This window comes from Cygnus olor, chromosome 5, assembly GCF_009769625.2.
Source record: "Cygnus olor isolate bCygOlo1 chromosome 5, bCygOlo1.pri.v2, whole genome shotgun sequence".
NCBI lineage: Eukaryota > Metazoa > Chordata > Aves > Anseriformes > Anatidae > Cygnus > Cygnus olor.
Window position 1 is genome coordinate 53,127,085 of NC_049173.1, and position 12,652 is coordinate 53,139,736.

At 45.1% G+C, this 12,652-nt stretch overlaps 1 protein-coding gene across 13 annotated transcripts in view; it reads left to right on the top strand.

Moving 5' to 3' along the window:
• Positions 1–12,652, top strand: part of TSPAN18 (tetraspanin 18) — a 151,609-nt gene that overhangs the window by 43,029 nt on the left and 95,928 nt on the right. The window contains exon 1 of one of the 13 annotated variants that reach the window (XM_040560532.1): positions 8,365–8,897. The exons of 11 other annotated variants lie outside the window; for them this stretch is intronic. The gene's annotated coding sequence lies outside the window, so the exon portion shown is untranslated. Of the gene's footprint in view, positions 1–8,364; positions 8,898–12,652 lie in introns of those variants that run through there. One more of the 13 variants, XM_040560546.1, reaches the window with a different exon arrangement.

A 12,652-nucleotide genomic window follows, 5' to 3' on the forward strand; every position in this document is an offset into this window, starting at 1 on the left:
TGCGTTTCCAGGCTTGCCTAAAAAGTTAGAGCGGAGCCCAGCAACTTCACGTCCCCCCAGTGGAAGCCGAGGGAGGCAGAGTGGTGTTTCCTTCTGTTTTTTCTCCCTGCAAGAGGAGTGGGATCGGGGCGCTTGCGTCCTCTCCTCAGCTGATGGCAACGAATGACTCTATCCTGGCGTGATCTCACTTTTGGCTGCTGTAACGTGTATTATACTTCTCAGGGTGGGGCTGGGCAAAAGGGAAACGGGAATCGTTGTGTGCGTATGAAAATGCTGAGCTATCCTCGATTCTTTTGCCAAGTTGTCTGTGCGTTGTTTAATTCAAATAATTTCATACACGCAGCCTTGCAGGTCTGTTTGAAAAGGCAGAAACAGTACCCGTAACCAGGAATAGCCCTGCAGTTCGGAAAAACACGGCTAACATCAGTTACCACGACTTCGGTTTGTTCCTCTCCTGGTATCAGCAGGGTGACAGGTCAGTCGGCCAGGTCCGACGTCCTGCGCCAGACCCTGGGTGGCTGGTGGTGACCCCCAGAATTGTGACCCCAGCTCCTGCTCGGTGGGACAGGGGAAAGGCTTCAGGCCACCTGGCTGCCTGGGGCTGATCCCCGATAGCAGGCGGTGGCCAGTCGGTGTGGGTCTCTGCGGGCTGGGTCCGTCTCCTGCGCTCACCACTTTCAGTGTGACGGAGCCGGCTGGGGTGTTGGTGCTCGGTGGGCCGGGCCTGCGCTGCTGTAGGGGCAGCATTTTCTCTCCTAGCACCTTTTATCTTCCCTTAATCTATCCCAGGTTGAATACTGTAGGCAGTTGAAGCAGAGCCATTTCATGCTTTGATGTGTGTTTATTGGCTCTAGCTTCTCATTCTCTTGCCTTTTTTTTGCCTTTTTTTTTTTTAAATTAAATTAGCTCTCTCTTTCCCACCCCACCTCCCCAAACAAAAAGAACTAGAGCAGAGGAGGCAAAAAGTGAATTAAATGACTTCGTGTTTTTTTGTGAATGGGTTTTCTTGCCTTCCCCCTGCCTTCCTTGCTGCCTTCTGTAAGATCCCTTCATAATTAAAATATTATGACTATCCTTATGGTAGCCCTTCACTAGTGGCAAGGATCCTAATTTGACGTCAATGCAAAAATACTAGTTTCTGGCATAAGGGCAGATGACATTTCATCAGCTAGTGCATGCCCTTTTTTTTTTTTAAACCACAGTGCTAAGACCATATGGGCAGATAATGAGTTTAAGCTGATAAACAGCTTACAGATTTGCCCAAATAAAGGACTTTCTTCCTAGAAGACACGTTTTCCTTTAAAATAAATAATGCAGTTCCTGTGTTTTTATTTAATTATCTCTAGTCCTGTCTGTTCTCACCAGGCTGCAGGAAAACAGACACAACTGCCCTGGAAACAGAAGCTACTGGATTTATGGGGCCGTGGGTCTTAGCTCAGGAAGGACTTGAAACAAGAAGCTCAGATGCTACAAAATTGAGGCTTTAAGTATCTAAATAAACAGATGGTGGTCCAAGTTGTATTCAGAGAGTGTTGTGAGGTAGTGCATAGTTCTTGACATCTTGAGGATGAGTCATTGCGTGAGGTGGTTGTAGGTCCAAGGTCTGTCTGGGAGCTATAATTAAATGAGATGAATATCTATACTTCTTGCTAAGCCTCTGAGGCTGCTGAAGCAGCCCTCGTTTGGGGGTTTTGTTGCAAGATAAAGCCTACTTTTGCTTTTTTAAGAGTCTCTCTGGCTAAAGTTTGTGTTGATCCTCCCCCCAACTTAAACTTAAGCTCTCATCAGTAAAATCAGAGAGAAAGATTTTGGATCTTTTTTTTTTTTTTCCTATAAAAAAATTCAAAATAGTACAGTGAGGGCTGGGAAGCTGAGGTCTCTAGTCGTGTCTTCAAAATAGTAGCTCAAAACCAAGTAATGTATTTGCATGGGAGAGCACAGCCCATGTATCTCTACCCCAAAATGCATAGAAGTGAGCTATTTAGGGTCTGAAATTGCTTATTCCCTTCTAAGCTATTTCTTAAGTTCTCCCTTTTTTAAAAAACTTGGAAATGGTTGCTAATCTTAATTCTAAATAGTAAAGGAAGAAGAAAGAAGAAGGTTGTACGGAAAAATGAGTCCAAACAACAGTATTGTTACTCATGATGCTTACTCCCTCTAAAGCTTCCTTGAATATTTTGTGTTGTCCATTCCCTCCTCTCCCACCACCTCTCAGCACTGGGAAGATTGCTGGAGTTTGTGTTTCATATGAGGGTATGTTCTGGATGTCCAGACTTACGCTTTCCGACGGTTGCTTTTGGTCCTACTGCTGCTTGGACTCTGCCATTCAGCACCCCTTGTGCCTGTTCCTTCCCTACACCAACCTGTCTCGCTTTCTCATCACCGTGGAGTCCTGAGTTTCCAAAATGGTGAATGAACAACCCTATCCCTTAGTTCCTGGCAGAGGATTCAAATGGATTCAGTGCCTGTCGAATTCTTGATGGAGCTTTTTTTTTTTTTTTTTGGCCTCCACCTCTCGCCTTGGACCTAATTTACCACTTCTCCATTGGTAAAGATCTGTCATGGGCTGGTGTAGTACAAGGTGCTGAGACTGAAAGTGGCCACAGGAAGGCATTGTGTTAAACTTATTTTTGTTAACCACACCAGCCACTAAAACAGTTTGTCAGCGTGTTTTTATTTTTTTTTGCACCGATAAGGCTTAAAGAAACAAATGATTTAAAGATGTTTTACTCTTACAAATTGACCCCAGATGGGATTTGCTTCTGCACCTCTGCTACCTTCTTCTGCTTATGTGGATGTTTCGTGTTTGCTGGACTGAGACCAGACTTACAGTGTGCAGTGGATGTTACATGACAATTGAGGGTATTCCTGTGGTATATTTTTTTTCCCTCACCAGCTTCGGTTAAAAAAAAAAAGTTGTAGCTGTCCTCAGAGAAGACATAAATGGTTTTTTGACCACCACAGGTTTTTAGTGAGGGTTCTATTTCTGCATGGGATCCCTTGTATCTGTGTAGTCCCTCCAAGAAGGATTCCTACAATTAGAACATCCCTAGAGGTTCTTACCATATTTGTGTCATTTGTTTGTTTTTCGCTATCAGGATGTTTGCTTTGATATATATATATTCACTCCATAAACTTGGTCTAAAATGGAAGCATGCAGCTACTTGATAAATAAATTGAAAGGTCACTGTGGAAATATCTGTTCTTCAGCCCAAATGAAGTTCAGTTTTCTTAGACCAGTGTATCACTTGAGGAACAAACAGAAGATGCTTTGGATGAGATGCAGTGGTAAAGCTTCTGTCCATGTACTTGGTATTACTGGCCTTTATGGCCATTAAAAAGGGACTGTGTGATCTCGTGAGTCAGGGCATAGGTCCGGATTTTCTCTGCTCAGCTGTTGTGAGTGTTTAGTTAGTTAAGCTCTGTTCTTGCCCTTCTCTCTCTCGCACTTAGCTGGCATACAGCTGTGTCAGAGCGGGACTTCCTGAGGGTGTCCGCGTGGTGTCTGATGTGGTCTGGGGTTTGTCCAGGTTAGTCTTTGGGAAGTGGTGGAAGAAGCATCGTGTTGATCCTGGGGAAGTGGAACCGAACCAAGCTGCTAATGTGAAAAGTCGCTTAGAATAGCAGAGATAATAATAGCTCTTATATCCTCTCAAACTTCTCACTTGAGTCATAAACAGCTTTAAATGAATTTTATGCCATTCCAGATGTCTGGAAAGCCAGCAGAACAGCTGAGCGGGTTGGGATGTGGGACCATATGGTGACTTGTTCTCTGTGGTTCAGTGGCACAGCCCCACAGGGGCTCAGGAGCGGTGGCCGCTCGGGTTGTGTGTGTTGTGCATTATTCCCGTGCTGAGCCTTTCTCCAGCTCTGAGCTTCTCATAAGGCTCAGCAATGAAATTGTAACGCTAGCAGCTTTTTTTCATGGCCCGATGCCCAGTTTGAAGAAGGGTGATTTTGGTCATGTTGCTAGACATACGTATTTATGGCCCCATTTTATCTGTTGAATTTAATCTGTTGGGGTATTTTTAACGTTATTGTGGAAACAGTTACTATATTTATTCTTTATGAAAAGCTCAGTGTAAGGCGGTCCACGAGGAGGGAGTTCAGAGTAATAAAGATTGCACCAAATGATGGTGTCTACGCCTCTTCGGGGAAGAAAAATGGACTAAATGAGCTGACTGGCAGCTTGCCTGTTCGTGAGACATGGCCCTTGCAGGGCACTGAACTGGAACGCAGTATGCTGGGAAAGCAGCGATAGGATTTGTTCTTGGCTCACTTGATGGCACATCTCGTTTTCTTGGGGAGTAAAGAGAACCAGATCTTCTTGTGCACGGAGCTGTTACGCCTGGCCTGGGCTGGTTTCTCAGACCTGCTGAGAACCTGTTTCTTATGGAAGACTCTGGGACCTGCAGGTACCTTTCAGCCAAACTTGCCAAAGCCCGCTGCCAGGGTAAACGGGAGAGCATTTTGGAAACTCGGTATGCTTCGCAGTGGGAGTCACTGTCACCGTCATCAATATTTTTCTTCCTGTAAGCATTTGGACCATTGGTGGGGCTTAGATGGTGTCTACGACAGACATGCATTAGAAATCATGGAGAATGAAGGACTGAATGTCCCAAAAAGTTCTTAAGAGGGCTGGATTGGGATGTGATATATTTTTGAACTGCTGGGTTCTCGTTGTTCCTGTTAATGTCAGGGGGGATTCTCAGAGCTGTGTGAAACGAGGCGCTTATCTTGTGTTGATCAACAAAGCTTCTGCTCCCTATGGGAACATGGCTGAAGCACAGACATGTGACAGGCATCTTCTGGAGCTGCACCACGCTGTTTTCCAGAACGAGATGCAGGAAATGCTGGGAGTTACTTCTGCGAATGCTCAAGGCGTGAGGCTGGAAGGACCGATAGATCCTTGACCTCTGTTTTCCTTCAGCAGCCTGAGACCCAGCTTGCTGATGCGATGCGTGACTGGATCGGCAGCCCTGGAAAAAGACCTTCCAAACAGATTAGGATTTGAGCTCAGCATGGTGCTTTGCCAGGTTACCAAAAACAAAACAAAAACAAAACCTCTTGTTTTAAATGTTTGATGGGTCACATCAGTCATTAGCAAGTCTGATGAGATTAAGAAGGAACAGGCTTCCCAAAGGTGGATGGATGAAGGTTGCTATTTTTTCTTTTTTTTTTCTCGCTGTGCTGAAAGGAACAGAAGGTTTCGTGCTTTGCATTTTGTGTGTTCATATTTTGATACTACGCTGGGGAAGGCTTGGCAGGAGAAGAATCAGAGTTTACAAACATTAATTTTCTTTGTTAATGCCACTACAGGTATTTCCAAGCCTCAGTTTGTAGTGGATTTCTCTCAGTATTTCTGCAGGGAGAAGCTCTGAAGCATTGCAATAGCCTTAGGGAGCAGAGGGTATTGGGCAGTGAGTGGGACTCTCACTCTCAAGTCCTCTCAATGATTTTGGTGCTCAGAACTGGGGAGTACAAATACCAGCACCACCAGCATCAGCCTGCTGTATAGATAAAGCCTCTTCCTGTGTGGGCAACTTGCTTTGCTTTTCTGAGCATCTGTTTGGCCAGCGGTGAAAATGGAGATGGTCGCCTCGGCATGTGGGTGTGATGCATGTTCCTGTTAGCTAATCTCGGCGATGTGCGTTGGAGCCGAGCAGCCTCATGGCTTGCAGTTTGAAAGTGTGAAGGTTTAAAGTGGTTTCAGCCACAAGCTTGCCTCCTTAGGAAAGAGAAGTACCAGCTTGTAGTCCCTCTGGAGCAACAGGAGCCAAGGGTTTGTGGGCTGGAAGAAGAATTTACCTAGGATGGAGGACGTGAGAGAGAAGGATGCCTCATCCTAGCCTTTTAAACAAAGCCTGAATGGTTTTACTTGGAGCTCTGTGAAGCATCTGACTGGGGCTGGATTTCGCCCTTACACCACAGGGTGATGCAGTTGCATTTCCTTTTGTTGTTTTTCCCATCCCATCCCGTCCCCCCCTCCACTCCCCATCCCAGCTTGCTTTTTATGATCAAAGCTCCATTCTTTAAAGATAGGCCAATGCCATGTAACAGCGTGCAGAAAATCCCCTATGGGGAACAGTTCTGATTAGACATTGAGGAATTCTTTAATTCTCTTCAGACTCCTACTATTAGGAACATCTTGTTGACAAAAGGTGTGGCTTTTTTCCTTGCTGTTGCTACCTCTTCCTTGGCTCTCTTCCTCCCCAGACGATATGCTCATTCCTTTTGCTCTCCCGTTGTCTTGTCTTATATCAACTTGGGTCCTTGGTTCTTGCATTCAGCTCATTCTTTTATCTTCTGCAGCACTCAATGAATGCTTAAAAATAATAAATATTAATAATAGGGTTCTTTGAACTGGCAGGTTCTTTAATGCTTAAGCTCACCTTTTCCTGCTGCTTATCCCCTATTAAAAGTTGCTATAATCTGCAGACTGTAACCGTAATAACTTCTGCCACAGTGGCTGGGTCTGTGACAAACGTAGGATTATAGCTCCAGGTGGGGAAGTGGCAGTGGGAGCAGATAGCCTCAAAGGCACAAAGATGTTGTTTCAATTGAAATATTCTTAGCAATAGAGAAGCCAAAAAACTTAGATAAGTAGTTCTATTCCCACACTAAAGAGTCCTTCTTACATAGGTTTCCGCAGAGTGTCAGTGACCTATATAGGATAATCCTGTATTGCACATAAAATCTTGCGTTTAGAAGAGGAAAAGCGTTCTTTCTGGAGAATTTATTTTAAGACGGCTGTACTTTTGGAGGTGCTTTCAAGTGAGCTCGTAGGAAGCATCTCAAAACAGCAAGACAAACTGTGTCATTACTGTGTGTTTTCTTTTAATTCCCTCTCAATCAGGTTAACCTCTCCCTAGAGCTACAGAGGAGAAAGCTGCTGCCTGCTCCCGTGCACAGAGTTGTCCATGTAACATACGGGTCAGGCTCCAAAGCTTTCACCATGTGTATGTACACACACACACTTTTGGACATCAGCAGCATTTTTACTGTCTCAGATCACACAGACGAGGGAACAAGTAAAGTAAACAGGAATGAAGTGCGTGAGGTTTTCCCACCACACCTCCTTTCCTCTGTTAAACAATACAGCTAGAAGAAGAGAGAATCCTGAACCATCAGGGCAAACTTCAGGAAGCCTTATTTGTTTCCTGGCGTGGTGTTGGAGTGCCCCTGCTTAGGGAAGGCGAGCTGTGCCGAGGCAGAACCTCTGTTGGGTGGGTTGCTTCCCGGCTGATGTTTTCAGCAGAAACCACACAGGTTACTTCTTAAGGCTAGGACTGGCTGGGAGTTTTTCAAGGAGACGATTTGCATACAGAAAATGCTGATTTATTGAAACCAATACTGCTTTGTGGGAAAGGGTTGGTCTCCGCTCAGTTCTCCTTAGGTGAATTTCTTGGGTTTGGAATAGAATTTCTTAGTCAAAACACAGATGCTGGCTGGGAGTCAAGTGGCTTTGGTTTTTCACCTATGCTGTCACAGATCCAAAACAGGGTCCTGAAAGCAGGTTTCTTACATGCCAGACATGTATGTCCTAACCACAAGACTGGTGTTCTCGTGCACATGGGTTTTTGCATGATGAATTCCAAGGTGGTTTCCATAGGTTAATACCTATGGGAAATAAAAAAAAATTCTTAAAATCCCCCCCCCCCAAAAAAAAAATGTGTTGGGGTGAGAAAATAGATTGCTTTCTACATGGCCTTGTGTTTCTTTGTGGCCTTGCTGTCTTTCTTCCCTGGTTCTGCAGGTTTGTGGCTCCCCTGGATGTTATCTTTGCAGGGTGGAGTGAAAAATCTCTGGAGACCTTAAAAAGTAATCAGCACATCAGTCAGGAGAGGAGAAGAGTGACTGTCCCTAAAGCACTTCTGGTATATTTTGGCAGGGTCAAGGCTATACAAGTAAGAGTCTGGTTATAGGATGAAAATGCTCCTAAACCTCTGCCCTCTCTGAGGAGTGTTGTTAGAAAATGACCTTAAGCAGCCAAGGAGAATATAGCTGAACACGGCTGATACGTTTGTGCCTGGGCCATTGTTGTTGGGCAGGGTATGAAAAAATAATGCTTAGGGCAGGAGAGGAGCTTCTTGGAACAGGATGAAACACTCTCCTGCTGGTTTGATTGCAGTGAGCTCAGCAAAGGAGGGGTAACACGTGGTTTCAGCAAGAGGCCTCTTTCTTCCAGTTTCTTCCCTCCTCCCATTTTATGGAGGGGAGAGGAAAGTGGTCCCCTCTTCGTACGATCTTAATTCTCCTCAGAGCGAAAAGAAAGCCGTGTTGAGGTCTCCAGGAAGCTAGGTGTGTGCTTAGCCAGGGCATTTGATCTCTGTGGTTGTTGTCTGCAAAAGGCTCCGGATGTGGTGGTTGGGGGCAGCTCAGGCACCTGAACACTGATGTGATGCTTGGCTGCAGAGGGCAGCTTCTTGGGGCTTCCTCTGTGATAAAAGGTGAAGTTGCAGAACTGAGGTGGTCACTCCAGCCCACTCTGCCTTCTCTCTTTTTTTTTTTTTTTTCCTTCTTTCAAAAAAGGAAAGGTGGGGGTAAGCTGGTGGTTTGAGCTCCAGCATTGCATAGGCAAAGGAGAAACACTCCCTTTTTAGAAGCAAAATGTTTGAGGCTGTTGCTGTGTAATTGAGGTTTAAATAATGGCTGTTTCCGGAAACCAAATGCATCCTCACGTGGTCTCTGCTAACCTGTTTAAAGAAGACTTTTGTTCATGTTGTGGTAGATGAAGAGTCTGAGCTTGCCTCCTTGATTTACCTCCTCCTTCTCTGTTGAGTTGAAGTAGGAGGCACAAGGTGTGTTTATACCACACAGAATCACGGGGCAGCAGAAGGACCAAGCAGATGACATCCAGAACCAGGGTGTCCATACAGCTCTGCTGACTTTAGCAGGTAGGTCTGGAACCCATGTGTTGGCTCTGGGACCCCCATAATGTCAAAGCAGTCCTGGGTGCGAGATGAACTCCAGCCTGTGTGTGATGATGTAGAGGTGCAGGCCCCAGATGCAGTGTTTAAAAGAACAAACAAAAAAAACTCTAAGCCTTGCTCTTGTGTTTTTGGTGATAGGCAATACTTCTCAAATATTAGGTGACAATTATCTCTTAGTATTTTAACATAAAATTTATCTAAGAAAGGAAAATATTTTTCTTAAATTAATCAAGTTTTCTTCTTCTGCCTCTTCTTCTGGTTACAATCATTGGAAAAAAAACTCTAAAAAAAGCCTTTAAGAAGCTGATTGTTAAGGTTCCCTAGGTCCCCAGGAGGATGAAGATAAGCTGCTGTTTTTCTTCAGAAGTTTAGACTGTGCTGTTAATGATCACTGGCGTTTGGGGATGATGTGAGACCTTTTCAAGGATTAGACCACTTACCCACTAAAGTCAGTTTGCATCTTCTAATCAGTGAATGACCAGACTTCTCTGCACCCACTGAATGTCTGTATTCTGCACATTAGTCAAGTATACAGTATACTTAAATTAATGAGAAAAGCGAGCTATTGATCTAAGACTTCACACTTTTTTTTTTCTTCTTAATCAGGGATGAAGAACTGAAAAAAATCAGGTTAGTGAGAAAATAATTTCATTAAGTTGAGAACTTAGATGCGTGTCTCAAAGATGTATGCGGGAGCTGGGTTGCAAATTCGTCCTGTTGAACTAAGAACAGATTGCGCTAGGACAGCCCTGGGGAGGGTTAGCCAAAATCCAGTCCAGGGCTGCGTGCCCAAACTGTTCAGTGGGACTGCCTTGCAAAATCCTTCCTGTGGCTGGATCTGTACTGCGGGCTTCAGTGGTGCCATCTGGGGCTGGTTGTTTAAAGCTGAAGCGGCCCCAAAGAAGCCATGTGGTGATCTGTTCCTGTTAGCATCCTATAAAGTTATACCTGTAGACTGTCCTTTAATGTGAAGCTGCAACCTTCAGCTGTGATCTTTGATTCTTTATAAAGTGCAACGGTATGGAGTAGGACCAAAGATTGATTTTTTGAACAGAATGTGATTAAATGTAAGAATGCCTCAGTTCGGCTGTCTTGCAGCTTCGTGACTCTGCATGGACAAGATTTATCACTTCCTCCACCTTTCCTGTTCTGCTCTCCCTGATCCCTCATCACTCTGATTTGTGATGAAGTAAGGCAAGGATTTGTCCAGGTACTCTATTGCTTAGCAAGGAGGTGGTGAATCAGATGCTGTTGTTGAAACTCGTGATAAGGCAATTTTCTCACCCTTCCAATAGCTGTAAATGCATTTGAAAGAAGATTCACATTGCTAGTAGCATGCGTTATTGTGTGTATACTCCTGGAAATAAATCAGAAATGGACTGGTAGATAATGAATTGGTGCAGCATTCCTGAGTGAGCAGCTTGGGCAGGCACCTGAGCTATCCATGTGCTCGCCCACCAGTGTTGCTCAGAATCCTCCTGGCAGGTGTAGCCTCTGTTTTGTTTCACAGTGATTTTCTACCACTTACTTACTGAGTTTCTGTGTGGTCCACAGCATCTCAATATCTCACGGTTGCAAATGGGCTGTATCTCTGTGGCACCTTTTCGAGGCAGAGTCCTCTTTCATCGGTAAAATGGGCAGAGGTAATGTCAAATCGAAATGACTTGCCAAGGGTGTCGCAGGAAACTTGTGACAGACAAGAGAATGAAAAGTTGTTTAGAAAGAGTCACAATCACTTTCTTCCTTAATAACACCTACCCAAATTCTTCTCCTATGAAAGACATTTCACGCTTGAAAAATGGGAAGGGAGTATTTCCTGCCTTACTGGAAGAGTTTTCCCAGCTAAATAAATAGCTTTCTCCACCGCTCTCTTGGCGGCATGTCCCATACAGCTCAGTGTTCTGCTGTTGCTCTTCTCTTGCCCGTGTTAATTGTGCATTCGCTAAATTTGGATAGAACGCCCTTTTCTCTGTAAGCGAGTCTTTGGGGATGCGTGTGTTTCTCACAGGAAAACCAAAGAATTTCTGAAGTTTTGGGAGAATTGAGGGGAGAATCTTATCACAGCCAAAACAGTGCGCGTTTTGTGGTTTGGGGATACGCATTAGAGCATGGGAGGCTGGGGGTCATGGCCCTGGGATCCGAACCTCATTTTTCCACATCTAAGCACTGCCTCTCTTGCCTTCTGACTGCAAACTTTTGACCTGTTAACTTTCTTGGAAGTGTGCACAGGTTCACAACAAGCGTTCTCCTTTGAGCAGACCGGCGTTTTCAGAATGTTTCCCCCAAAAAAATGTTTATAGGGAGGATCTAATTAGGCCTAATAGTCCTTAACATGTTAGCAACTCCTGAAGTCCTACCATTTAGTGGCATCTCAGGAGTGCTGTGGTCCTGAAGCACTTACCTGTTTTCACTGCAGAAATCCTGATCAAAGGCACGAGGTAGTGAGATGGCTGCTTTCTTCACCCTCAGGCGATTCTGGGTGCTTCCATGAGAAAGCAACGTGCTTTGGAGCTGTTAAAAAGGCACTCGCTGTAGAAACTTCCCAGGCTCAGACGGGGAGTTGCTGAGTATTAATGTCAGTTGTGCAGTTCAACATCACAGCTTTGTTCCTGAAATTGTAATAATATTAAAAAAAAAAAAAAATCATCTTTGATCCTGATGAGGAGCTCCAGTCCCTGAGCTTGTATCGAATCTGGGTCAAAGTTTTAATTTGATGTGGAGTACCCTTGGTGGCAGCTGAAATTAGTGGGCGCTGTGTGTGCTCAGCCCTTTGAAAGTAAAACTGTGTGTGTACGTTGTGTACAGAAGCAGAGATCTCAGGGGGCATTGCAGCGTCTAAGATGTTGCCCCTGTAATAGTTTCTTAATGAAACCCCAGACAGTTTACATGGCTTCTCTTGAACTTCAGGACTCTGCTTTTCTTGAGCGTATTTGAGGCTTCTAGCCTGGCAACTCCTCGGAGCTTTCTATTAAGGTATTAAGGGGCAGAAAACCAGTTGGTTGCCTCAAGCTGAGGAGGAAATGCTAGACTTGAAGGATTATCTCAGCGCAATGAATTTTAAAGACTTTTCGCTATACATGTGCGGAAAGCTATCAAAATGCTAATGGTTCTGCGGGCTTTTTTTTAACTATTTCAGTATAGAGAGCAGTTGGGGTGGTAGTGGGGAAGAATGATGCTATTTAACTGCAAAAGGATGGGCCAGCCAGAAATTAAGTGTTAAATAGCTTTTCATCTCTGTTAGCCAGAACTTCTCCAGCGATAAGGAAGAATGATGCTCCTGGCATCAGGACGGACCAGTTCGGGATCAGGCTGGGTGACTCCTGCAGCCCCTTCCCGGGCTGAGGGAGCAGGCTGGAGGCTTGGTAAATGGCAGTACAGACACATTTTTGGGACACACACCTTGCCCAAGGATCTGGGGATGCATCTGTCGTGCAAGAGGTGTGCACGGCTCTGCTGTCAGCACACCCCATCCAGCTGAGTCCTGGGACCAGGTGGGTCATCCTGGCTGCAAATTCCTTGCAACAGTGGAGGCATGTCCTCTGTGTGCTTACTGTGCTTCTTCACCACTAAGACTCTGATTCTCCTGGCTTTCTTACCTCACTGTCTTCACCGAGGGCAGACTCAGGCTCCAGGTTTACAGCTGAGAGGACTGTGTGTGTTTGTTCCGTGGCAGCTGTGACCTGGGCAGCAAGGCTTGTCTCAGGGGGCCGCGCAGGTCC